This window comes from Cryptomeria japonica, chromosome 5 (genome assembly GCF_030272615.1).
Source record: "Cryptomeria japonica chromosome 5, Sugi_1.0, whole genome shotgun sequence".
Lineage (NCBI taxonomy): Eukaryota > Viridiplantae > Streptophyta > Pinopsida > Cupressales > Cupressaceae > Cryptomeria > Cryptomeria japonica.
This window is the reverse complement of record NC_081409.1, coordinates 285209846-285223595: the sequence shown is the minus strand read 5'-3', so window position 1 is coordinate 285223595 and position 13750 is coordinate 285209846.

Here is a 13750-nt window from a genome sequence, read left to right as displayed (position 1 = left end):
CTCTTTTATTATAAAATAGTAATTTTAATTTTTTACAATGTTTCTCTTTTTTTGTGATAATTTATATGGCTTTAGGAAATCATACTTTCACTACTTGAGTTCAAGGAGGTTGGTGCATTTATGTCTTAAAATAAACTATTGTGGTAAGCATGTAATAATATAGATTTATGTTAACAAGGTTATGTGATGATCTTGCATATTATTATTTATATAAAAAGTTCATTTCATTTCATTTTGTTCTTGTTTCCTAAATTTCTTTAATCAGATTCCTATTATGTAAAACAACACAATAAATCAACAAGATTATGTCAGGTCCAAATTTGGCACCTCTACCCCAAACACAACTAATTTCATTTTTTAAATATTTCTATTAAACCTCATCGCATCCCTAAAAGTATTTATAAACTAAGAGAAACTTGTAGATGCACTTACATGGGGTTTAATCAAATACTATCCAGGAGGGAGTGTTAAGTTGATAAAGCCATTAGAGGAAATGCCCTCTTGTAGTTTCCGTGGGTAGAAAAGGAATTCTCCACTCCAATAAAATTGAAAGTTCATAAATATGAATAATTTCACTTAGGGTCATTATTAAGCTTAGGTAGGCAAATAGAATTTATATTAATAATGTGTTTTCTATATATATACTATTGTAAATATTATAATTCAATTTGTTTTATATATTAATGTCATTTGAAAAAAAAATATAAATTGTCCTCTCTAAAATTTGACTATTATTATTATCTTTTAGTTAATATTTTTTTGAGAATGAAAAACTTGAATGCATATCCTTGGGTATGTTTAATGTCCTCTAATTTATGTGGTTGACCTAAGGTAATTGCAAATTGAACATGATCAATAACAAAAATTGAATGTAGCTAGAAGAATTTTATTTATGTAAGATAAGTTAAAAAATTCTAGTGTGCATGTGTTTTCAAAGGCCTCATAAAAGTTATCACAAGCTTGTCTCAATGGTGCAACCACAAAAATGCATCATGTCCCCCAATTGTTAACTTTTCTTCTCCTGAATTTAGCTCTTTTATTCCTCCTTTTATTTTAAAACCAAAATATATTTAAAACAAAGTGATGATTAATAATCATGCATGATACATTAACATATTATTTGCTAAACACAAAACCCACTCTCTAAAGGAGGTCACCAAATCAACTGTTATATGAACCATCCTCTCTCATGATGGGCCACATCCACCCATATGCTTAGGAATTAGCAAGGCCAAATTGCATTGAATAATTATGATGAATTCTTCGAATGCAAAAGTTGCATACTAAAACCCTAATTTTCCTCAAAAACTAAATTAATTATCTTCTCAAGAAATGCATTCTCTATTATTCGATAATACCCTTTTTCTTCTTATAATACATATAGGGATAATCTATTCTATAAAATTTAAATTTAATTTGACATTACCTTTGTATTAGCTTCCCACAAGCCATTAAGATTATAAAAAAATAGCTCCTATATAAATTTGTAGACTTAGATGAACTTATAGTTTGATTTTTACATACAAGGGCCATTGTTATCAATAGTTTGTAAGACAAACTTACATTAGAGATTAGTTGGAATATAAAGTTAGATATGATCGATACTATAGAGATATTGTCATAAATAGTGTTCACCTAGCATAAATCCCCCAAAAAAGAACAAACATATTAGGTATGTTACATACCATTGAAAGTAATGACAAATTTGGTGTGCCACATATCAAAGATGATTGTGATGAAGAATAAATAAAAAATAATACAAAAAAAGTGTCTCCCTTTGTGGATAAATTACCAAGAAAGCATCATGAACTAGAAATCATTAAGAAAACATTGGATCTTGAGGGTAACACAAGTAACACTAGTGTTTGGCCTATAATTAACTCATATCCAATTAATCAATACTCTACTGAGTGCTTACTTGATATGGTATTCTCTACACATTTTTCAAATGGTACTACACTACAAGAACAACCAAATATTAAAGAATTCAAAATGCATGAATATGTATTACACTTGATGAGGTTTCATGATGAAAGATTCAATAGGTGTTCAAGCTTCCAATATTTCATATTTAATCTTATTATGCACTACCATAGTCAGGGGCTCGCAACAATTTCCATTAAAAAATCTAGAAGAGAACATACTAACCACCATTAAAAACCTACATGTGCACCTTAAAAATCTCCCTAACACATAATTAGTTAAGGAGCTTATACACCTTGGGTCTTCCATGAGAGGAACAAGGGAATATTGGACCAAGTTCCAATTTTAATTATCAAACATGATTAACCAAATAGGATTGCCCCCACTATTCATCACACTCAGTGCAACAAAGACAATGTTTCTAGATTTACAATAATTACTATCAAATGGCATGGTCTGAGCAATGTAATAAAATAACCACCATTTGCAAAATATTATTAATAACTACCTTACAATATTTTTAAACCCACATCAATTCTTTATTATTTTCGATGAATATGTCAGCAAGAAACTCATTGGTGCAAAATAATGCTAGTACAAATATGAATAGAAACACCAAGGAATTGTGCATGTCTATGGATTCTGTTGGCTCTAAGAAACACAAAACATGGACAATCTTGATTGGGAAAATAATAAAAAAGTATAGAAAAAAAAGATAATTATTTGATATATATGTTAGTGCTTCAAACCCACTCGATGCATCACATATAGTAGTATAAAACATCAATCTCCCCATAATGATCATGCCTCTGATGACTATGAAAAAATAATTGATCATGTCTAAACATACACAAAATGCAAAGAGGGAGAATTCTTCTACAAGAAGAGGAAAAGATAGAATGTCGATACAAAAATCCCTAGAAAGAGTAGGGTAAATCCATGTTATCATGTGATAACAATAGTACAAAGAAATATGAGCTTGCAAGAAATCATGATTGACTAAACATATATAATATAAAAATAGTTTTAATATGCAGAGCCAACATAGATTTCTATCTTGTCATCTCATAAGTACATGTCTTGAAATACATCACCTAATATGCATGAAAAGTAGAGAGGGCATATGAGAGTTGTAAAGATATGCTAACAATAATATCCACAAGCAAAAATATAGAAAATAACACCATGAGAGAATATCAAAAGTTCCTGATAGAACTTGTGTTGGAACAAGATATAGGTGCACAGGAAACATGTCATATGCTTAAAAAAATTCTCATTTTTTGTAGCGAACTTTTTATAAATTTGAATGTCAAACAAAAAGTGTTCTATCAACTAGAAAGAGTAGGAAATGAAAGAAGAGTGCAAACTAGCTACCTATATTCCTATATTAAATACCCTCCAGAAATGGAAACCATAACATTGTTGGAATCCTTAAAATATTTCTCCTACATTGCAGATTGTAGGGATGTAAATGGAAAGAGATAAAAGGCCTTTTTTAATGTTTTCTCAAAATTCAACAACATTCTAGAAAAGGATTTATAATACTTCAAAACATTCTACTAGGGAAAGTTCCCCTTATCCAAACTTTTTTTTAACATAGAAAGTAACATAGACCTTACTAAGGAGATAATAATTATAGATTAGATCTAGATGAATATAAAAGAATATGTCATCATGTGTGTTAGCCATACCAACAAAGTGGAACTCTATCCTGAATAAGAATACAACAAAGATGACATGAACACAAGGAACATAGTAAAAATGAAAGAATGGGAGTTGCTCTCTTGAATGGGGCTTACAAATTATCTTTACCTAGATGAAAATGAAACGATTGGTAGGCATGAATTTGATAACAACTACAAATGGGATAATGTTACAATACCCCAATATATATATGGCATTGCAATGAAATTCATAAGAACAAAAGAATTATAACTATACACTATCATCAAAGAAAAAACTAGTAGTGTCAATAATTACCAATCAAAACAAGAGCCATTTAAGTGAAACATTACACATGGTCATCCGATGGAGCAATAGAAATAGGAAAATCTTATCTAGCCAGTTGCATAAGAAATACACTTCAAATTAACAATCTACAACAAAAGAGTCAGACTCTTATACTATCTACTATTGGAATCGTTAAATTCAATATACATGCATCAACTATAATTTCATCACTCAAGATTCCTATCAAATAAATGCACCTATGCTACAACTGCAAGCACTAACTACATTTCAATAAGACACAAAGCATGTAAGGTATTTTCTCATTGATGAAATGAGCTTCATGGGGCTAAATATACTCTTAGGAATAAATACTAGACTATGCAAAGCTCTCCCCAACAAAGAACATATGCAATTTGGAGGAGTATCCATGATTATAATTGGAGATCTCCCATAATTTCCACCTGTGATGGACAAGCCTATGTACACAACACACTCGAATGACATGATACTATGGATCCAATTTACAATGATTGTGACCTTATGCAAAATATTTTGCTAGCAAGGTAAAAATCCAATACAAGCCCAGTTATACGAGACATTGGTAAACATATGGAATGCATAAGAAATATAAGAGTATTGACAAGCATTGATGACATGTATAAACAAAAGACATAAACCAAGTAAGAATCAAAAGTTTAACAATTAAATACACTTTTTATCTACTAATGAATTGGTAAGACTATATAACAAAGGGATGTTAAAACAATTTAACCAACCAATTGCGATAAGTAGTGCAAGAAAACCCAGAAGTAAGGATAAATACACCCTTTTGGGGTAAAGTGTAAAGACATAGATAGATATAAAATAATATATTTATTAAGCGATTCCATAAGAAGCAACATGTAATGAAATGAAACTAAAAATATATTTTAATTAATACAATTTAAAATATTTATCTCATATACAAGGAAAATATCCCAATATCTTCCATACCATAAGATCAATTACATATAAATAATATTGAAACACTATGTTGATGTATTATAAAATATTTTCACTAATCCCCTTGAATTGTTCACTTTGAGATAAGAGCATGGTTGAGGTACTTATCCTTCCAACCAAAAACCACAAGCTCTCCAATTTTCGACAATAATGAACTCCAAAGCCTACCTAAGGTACCTAGCAATCTAGAATTGGTCAGTTGGATAGAACTGGATGTACATGATATATCTAATATACATTTCATATAAAAGAAAATACTATTTTTTACTATTATGATATTGTAGAGATTAATAAACACAATCATTTTGTAAGAACAAATGATTTTAAATATTTGACAAAAATATCTTCTTAGTTGTTTGTTGATAAGTAGATTTAGAGTAAAAGTCCACCCTTGTTTGTTTCCCATATATGACACATGGCCTTTAAATGTCTATCTAAGAAAAATTTAACATATAAAAAAAATATTTTATAAGAAGAACCTATTATCAATAATGCCTACTATTTTAGCATGATGCAAATGCAATTTTTCATTTTCTCTTACATTTATAAGAAATGAAAGTTCAACCTAAGGTATTGATCAGGTTCAATTTTTTTAGCATATTTTACACTATCTTAATGAGACTTCAATTATATAAAACTAAATAAAGATAGTGATCTTCCATAGTTTAATCATAATTAAGTATTGTCTTTTATTTTCTTAAGAAAACTAATAAGCATTTACATATCAAATTAATAAAATGCATGAAATTAAGAGAAACTTTTATAATTAAAGATTTAACTAATTGAGATTCCAACATATAAACTATTTTTAAAAATACCATGACCATAAATGAAATAAATTATCATTTATCGTATTATAACTACTATTTATTTAATTACAACATATTATCTCAAAATTGTTCATTTTGTGGTGCTTTATTGACTTGATGTCCAAGCCTATTTTTTAAATTTTTTTTGGTAATGAACAATAATTTGTTTGTCCCATTCAACAATTAATTTAATAAAAAATATTATTTCAAATAAAGGAATTATAATCAATCTTGAGAACGTAATGACTATTCCATAGTTGAATTTTCTCTCAAAAAAAACTAGTATGAACTTCTTTCTTTGGGAATTTAGCAAACTAAGGAAATTCATACTTGAGTTCTGAAGATCACAAGACATAACATGGAATTATGAAAGAAAAGAAGGATTTATAATGGAATAAATCAATTAAAAATTTATTCAAAGACATTAAAGAAGCTATTTATAATTAAATTGTGTTATTCCATTATAATTTTGAAAGAGATTTATTTATTTACTATTATGGTTCTATGCATACTATGTCCACCATCTCACTAGAATTGATGAACACAAAATAAAGGAACACATTAATTTCATGAGTGTCCAAGAACTAAATTATTCTAAAATTATTTTTGATAAAGATAAATGGGTTTTACACGAACCTAAAACCAAGAGTTTTATAGAACCTGGCCATCATCCAACCAAACAGAAACCAATAGCAAAACAAGGGAACACCCTAGACCAAACACAAAAGAAAAAAGAAACAATAGGCAACAAAACAAAACACAGAAAAACACTCAATTAAACGAGTGCACTAGCTCCTTGTTCTTTAGGATGGTAGCCTTGTTGATTTCCTCCAATTCCTCCATAATGAACCTGGAGGTACTCTTATTGCTACTCCTGCTTCTGGTCCTGGAATTGGGGCCCACAGTTTTGTTGCCACCATCAAGAGAGTCTTCACTGCCCAGATCTTTCTTTCTGTTACTGTCATCAGGATCACTATCAATAGGATTGGATCTGTACTCCACCACCATGGAATTGATATTTTCCAGTCCCTCCATACTATTATCCATGGCCTCCTTACTTATGTCAACCAAATTCTTAAGGTTATTCTTGATCTCTTCCATAGATTGCTCAACCTTCTCAATTCTTTGCTCATGTTTACATTTTGTAACCTCGACATTATGGGAAATATTCTTGGTCATGATCATGAGCTTCCATCACCAGATTCCTCAGAGAAATTTCCTTCTATGAACCACTATCTATATCTTTAGGTAGAGTCCCCTGCTTCTCCTTCGGAACATTAAGAGGAATGTCCAATTTGATTTCCTGGTCCAAGATCTTGGGAGCATAGTCTTTAGCAACCAACTTCTTCTTTTTGGAATAAATCTCAGTTTAAGAAATCATCTTGCTGGTCGATTTATATTTACTTGCAAACCATCTGGGGGGTTCTTTCTGCTATGGGTTCCATGAGTGACCAACATCTCACCCTCTTCAATCGGCTTATAATAAGGGTCAACAAGGGGTTTGGAACTCCCACTATCCTCCATCTCCATATCCGAATCAAAGACATCTTGAACATTAGTATTAGGGATTTGGCCTTTCTCAAAGAGAGAGGGCATAACTTCAAGGGCTTTTGCGTAATCCATAATGGACACAATAAGCCCTTAATGGAGGACTATATTATTTGCATTCTCAGCATGTTTTTCAAGACTATTCTCTAAAGAAGAAACTAGATAGAAAGGAATCAAAATAACTTTGCCATGCCTAAAGTGATTCAAGATGGTAAAATGATAACAAAAAATACTGGCATATCTACCATCAAGTATAATGTACCTCATGATGAACTCGGCCATGTCTGCCTAGGCTACCATAAGATCCTTTCTGTTCTAGCCACCATCAACCATTTTATTAACTCTTGAATGCTCCTTATATTTATTAAAAAAATTGCCATGTATTCATCCCCTATTTTTCTGTCTTTGTGAAACCTTCTACCATTCATAGCCAAACCCATAACCATAGCCACTAGGGTTTCATTCAGCTGATAATCAGCACCATAAGCCCTCAAAACCCTTTCTTCCACCCATTGACAAAAGTTTCCATGGGCATAGGATAAGGGTCATAAAGTCTTTCCAAGAAGGGAACCATTCCCCCATCAACAATTTCCTACCACACCTCCTTTTTCTTCCATTTATCAAAAGTGGGCAGTTCTTGCTTATTCCTATCCCCACCCATAACGGTCTAGGTCGCCAAACAAAAGCAGGAAATGGGCCACACAAGACAAGTCTCCAAACAAAAGTAAGACAGGGGCCACATAAGAAGATAAAAAATCTAGGCACAATGGAAGTTTCTAGATCTTTGAATAAGGAAATCTAAAGGAACCCATTTCCCTAATAACTTAATCAAATCATGATTATTCTTCATTTATTACCGTAATTGGATGGTATCATCATATGCTAGGTCATAAAAGTTTTTTGGGAAAGAGTCCCGATTACTTCACCATTTTTTTGCCACGTATCCCACTGCCATATTGGCCAATAAATCTGCCGATTTATTGCCTTTCCAAAATATGGGAGAAAAATTGAATTCATCCAACTCTTTAATCATATCACAAAAATATTTGATCAAGTTGGCAATAGTCTAGCTAGGATCTGTACACCCATTAAAACAATTGATAATGTTGAGTGAGTCAGACTCTAGCCAGACCTTTCTAAATCCTTCACTTTTAGCCACGTGTAACCCAAAATGGGCAGTGTTGGCCTCCGCAAAATGGTTGGACTACATACCCAAAGGGAGTGCCACCGTGGAAACCAGCAGACCATATGATTCCTAGCCACTCCCCCACATCCAATCAGCCCAGGATTACCTTTAGCCACCCCATCCACATTGATTCTGATCCATCCCACGGGGGGATGCCATAGAACATTTTTTCTGCACTGTTTAATTTTGTGCACGGGAATGGAGATATTATAGCTAATTTTCCACCGTTTGATAGTATCCCACTCCTCCTGGAGAGTAGGGAGGGGATGGTTGTTCCATCTTTTGGGAAGCCATAGAACATTTTTTCTGCACTGTTTAATTTTGTGCTTGGGAATGGAGATATTCCAGCCAATTTGCCACCGTTTGATAGTATCCCACTCCTCCTAGAGAGTAGGAAGGGGATGGGCATTCCATCTACTAGGGAAGGAGTGAAGATAATTCTCCTTGATAATATTTATAATTCTAATAGCTACAAAAAGCGCAAAAGATTCCAAATCTCTAAAAACTCTATTGTTTCTTTCTTTCCAAATACCCCAAGAAATATGAGCAAGGGACATATTCCAAAGGACTCCCAAAGCCTAATTGTCGAAGGGACACTTCCATTCAAACAAAAACCTTTGAACAGAATCAGGGAAGACACAATAAGTGTTCCAGATATCAAGGAAGAAACTCCAGATATCCATGATAAAAGATTAGTGTAACAATAGATGACCAGCATTTTCCTCCGCTTCTTTGCATAGGAAGCATCTGTTAGTAATAGGAAGACCTCTTTTGCAAAGGTTGTCAATGGTAGAAATCTTATCCTGCATGAAAAGCCAAAAAAAGATGCTAATTTTTGGAATTAAAAGCTTATTCCAAATACTAGCCCAGAAGGGGGAGGGAGAAAAATTTCTAGAGATGAACTTGTAGGCATCAAAAACGTTGAATTTCCCTGAAGAGGAGAAATTATAGAACACTTCATCCTCCACATGAGACTGAGGGATATGAATATAGTTTAACTAGGGTTGCAAAGGTATCAAAGCATTATCCATATATTTGAGATCTAACCAAGCTCCATCTCTAATATAAGCAGCCACCCAGGAGCCAATTTTTTCTGAGACAATTCTTTGAAAGGAGGATCGCAAATAGAATCCGAAAGGGGATCATCACCAATCCACCAGTCCTCCCAAAATTTGATTTTAGCTCCATTCCCCAGCAGACATCTACAACCATGGAAAATAATATTGGTGGAACCAAAGAAATTTCTCTATAAATCAGAGACAAAGTTGGGAAGGTCATAAGATTCTAGCATGTTTTGGATACCCTGGATGTGGTATTTATGTTTGAAAATGTCAATCCATTCATCATTCTCTTTAAAACATCTCCATAGTTGCTTGGTCATCAAGGCTATTGAAATCTCTCATATTTCTAATGTCTAGCCGCCCAATGGACTTGGGAAGGAAAACTTGTTTCCAAGCCACAAGATGCAACCTATTCTTAATTTGAGTCCCAGTCCACAATTTGTTTTTTTGAATTATTTTCAGTCTATTAAGAATTTTGGTAGGAATTTTGAATAAACTCATCTAGAATACATTGGGAAGCTCTGTAGCATGGCTTTTAGTAGCTGAAGCTTAGTAGCTTGGTTTAACAAAGCACCTTTTCACCCAACCAGGTTATTCTGGAATGTATCAATTAGATTCACCCAGAAGGAATCTGGGGCTGGACCATGGTAGAGTGGTAGACCTAGATAAGAGTTGGGCAAAACCACAACTTTACACCCAAGAATCATGGCAATCTTAAATTTCATGTGCTTTGTTGTGTTAAAGAAAGAAATTCAGATTCTATCCAAGCTAATTTTTTGCCCAGTGTCATGCTCATAAGTATCGAGAGTTTTTTTTAAATTCTTATCTTCTTTAACCGAACTCTCCCCCATCAAAAAAGTATCATCCACAAATTGTTGGTGAGAGAATGTAGAGGCTTGAGAAGAGGGCCGTAAGCCCAAAATATTAACTTTCCTAACTTCCCTTTGGATAATTTTACTGAGAGCTTGACTCATCAGAATGAAGAGGAAAGGAGATAAATGATCCCCCTATGTAATGCCCCTTGACGCCGAGAAGAAACCAGAGGCAACTCCATTGATCAAGACTAAAAATTTGGGAGTGGACACACATTGATCAATAATCTGGATGAAGTTATCTCCAAATCCAAATGCCCTTAGGATCCTAAGAAGAAAAATTTAATTGACTATATCAAAAGCTTTCAACAGATCCAATTTCATAAAGAAAAACCCATTTTTTTTATTGATAGATAAGGAGTGAATGTTCTCATGCACCACAATAACGGAATCAAAAATCTGCCTCCCAGGAACAAACCCATTCTGGTGTTTTGAAATTAAAGAGGGGAGGTATTTCTTAACCCTGTGTACTAGGATATTGGTGACAATTTTATAAATAGAATTGCATAGACTAATAGGTCTAAAATCCTGAAAAGAACAGGCATTGGGTTTCTTGGGAATGAGGACAAAGAAGGTGGCATTCACCTCCTTCAGAAGAGAGCGGGACCCAAAAAGCTCTTACGCAACAATGACCAAATTAGAGCTTAAGATCTACCAAAAGTTTTGAAAGAAGAACAGAGGGGAGCCATCATGACTAGGGACTTTGTTACCTTCAAAAGAGAAGACCGCATTGCAAAATTCATCATGAGTGGGGATTCTGGTTAGCTCCAAGTTCATATCTCGAGAGACAATGTTGGGAACTTCCTGCAAGATCTCATCTTGTGCCAAAGAATTGAGAGGATCATCAACCGATAGGAGATTAGTGAAGTAACTGATGGCTTCCTAGCAAATCTCTTCATGCTTATCAATCCATCTCTGGCCAACCTAAATTTAACTGATTCTATTAACATCCCTGTGCTTGAGGGTCGTCATATGAAAAACCAGTATTTTTGTCACCACTTTTGATCCATAAGGCTCTAGATCTCTGCTTCCAGAATTCCTCCACTTTAGAAATAATATCATGCAGTTTAGTTAAAACCCCAATTTCTTTATTCAAGACGTCATTATCAAACCTGAAATCTTGGATATGCTTTTGAACCTCCTCAAGATCCAGCTTGAGCTTATCTTTAATTTTGAAAATATTACCGAAAGAGGACTTGTTCCAATGTTGAATATTGGACTTGACATTGGATAACTTCTTGGCAATACGAAACATGATCGTACCACGGATATCAATATTCCACCAATCCATAATTTTATCATGGATGTCAAGGGCCATCAACCACATTTTCTTAAATCTAAAGGGGTACGCCTTTCTTCAAGACAATAGAGTCATCGAAAGACAAATAATGAAGTGATCAAATCCTAATCGGGTCAAGGCATTGAGTTTATAGGAATAATTTTGAATCCAATTAGGAGAGACAAGGCCCCTATCCAACTTAACCTGAATGAGATCCTCCCAACTACATCTGCTAGACCAAGTGAATTCAGCCCCAATTAGATCTAGGTCCAATAAGCTCAAAGAATTAATCATGTTGGCCAAGTCTTGTCTACTATCAATCAAAATAGGCATGCCCCTAGATTTCTCCAAGTTTGAGAGAGTGGTGTTGAAATCGCCCAGCACCTATTCCGAAGGCATATATTCCTACACCTCTTAAAAGCTTGCAAAAACCTTCCATAGCATCCTCACCAAAGAATACACCCAAAGCTGAAGTTCCCCAAGGGATATCCATAATGGCCATCAAACCTATTTCAGAGGATCTTATTCAAAGCTCATCTCCTTCATATCCAAGCATTAATTCATTGCAGCATCCCCATAATGCTCTCTTACAAATTGAAGTCCTCATTCATAGAACACTTGTTAAACAAGTGCTAATAGATGGGGTAGCTGGCTTGAACATTTGCTCTTTGAGTCTTGTCCATGCTCTAGGATATTCAAAAGATGAAGTTGATCCTAGGAAAAAGATAAAAATCAAAGCCTATGGTGAAGAAGAACATTACTCTAAAGGAATTATGGTATTACCCCTCAGAGTAGGACCTTTGCAGAAAGACACAACATGCCAAGTTTTAGACTTGGACCTACCATACAACATACTCTTGGGAGGACCATGGATACATGACATACAGGCTATTCCATCAAAATATCATCAATGCTTAAAATTTCCATACAATGGACAGGAAATCACAATATCAGTAGACTCAAATCCATTGCAATGTTGTAATAATCTGAAATTAACTCAAGAAGTCATTATTTGACATAACAAAGAGGCAGCATCTTCAAGCACACAATCCAAAGAACAATCATTTGCATCAATTTTTTTAAACATGGAAAAACAAATGCAACTAAAAGATTAAGGGAATAGAGAATATTTTCTATCACGGAAAAACAAACAAGAACAACTTGAATTGAAAGGGAAGAAGCAGATATAGATGTCGGTGTAGTTCATGTATATACAAGAAAAACATTAGGAACTAGCCTACTTGAATCAGAATCACATTCGGTTGACATGGACTTAACCGAGGATGATCAGGAGTTTCTTATGCGAGGTCATTCTGACGAGAGTATCGTTCTAGACATGGAAATACATATTGAAAGCTTTGACATCTCTATCATGAGCCCTAATATTTTTGACATAATTCAACATGAGGACCCTTTATCCTTAATCCCTTCTGAACCTATCAACTGGGAAAATGATGGACATACCACCAATGATACCCTTCCTAATGACCATGCCATATCCTTATATCTTAATGAAATCAAACCCGCAACAATTTTCACTAGGAATGTCAACAACGCATCCTCCAGTCAAATGGGAGCCAAATCTCCTAGTCGCAAAAGTGAAAATAACAAAAAGAATATCAAGTCTAATACTGAAAACCATTTATTGACAATATTAGATTGGGAAAAAGTAAAAATAAAGGATGAATCTAATGATGAAAACCTCCTAGAGGCACTGGAGGATGGGAGATTTGACACCTTACCTAAATTTTATCAAGAAAGGTCATCCATTTGGATCGAACCAATAGAAGCAGTTAACATTGGCACAACAGAGAAAACAAAGATTTTTCATCCAATGACTTCTCTATCAGAAGAAGAAATGCAGCAATATATGGAATTTTTCAAACGAAGGCAAATCAATTTTGCCTTGTCATATGCAAACATGCCAGGGTTAGATCCAAAGCTTATTATGCATCACTTGAATGTTAGTCCAGGAGCCAAACTAGTCAAACAAAAGTTAAGAAAAATGCATCGTCATATTGCCCTTCAATTCAAATCAAAACTAAAGAAATTATTGGATGGAGAATTCATCAGACATGTAGCATATCCTCAATGGGTATCCAACATTGTTTCTATTTCAA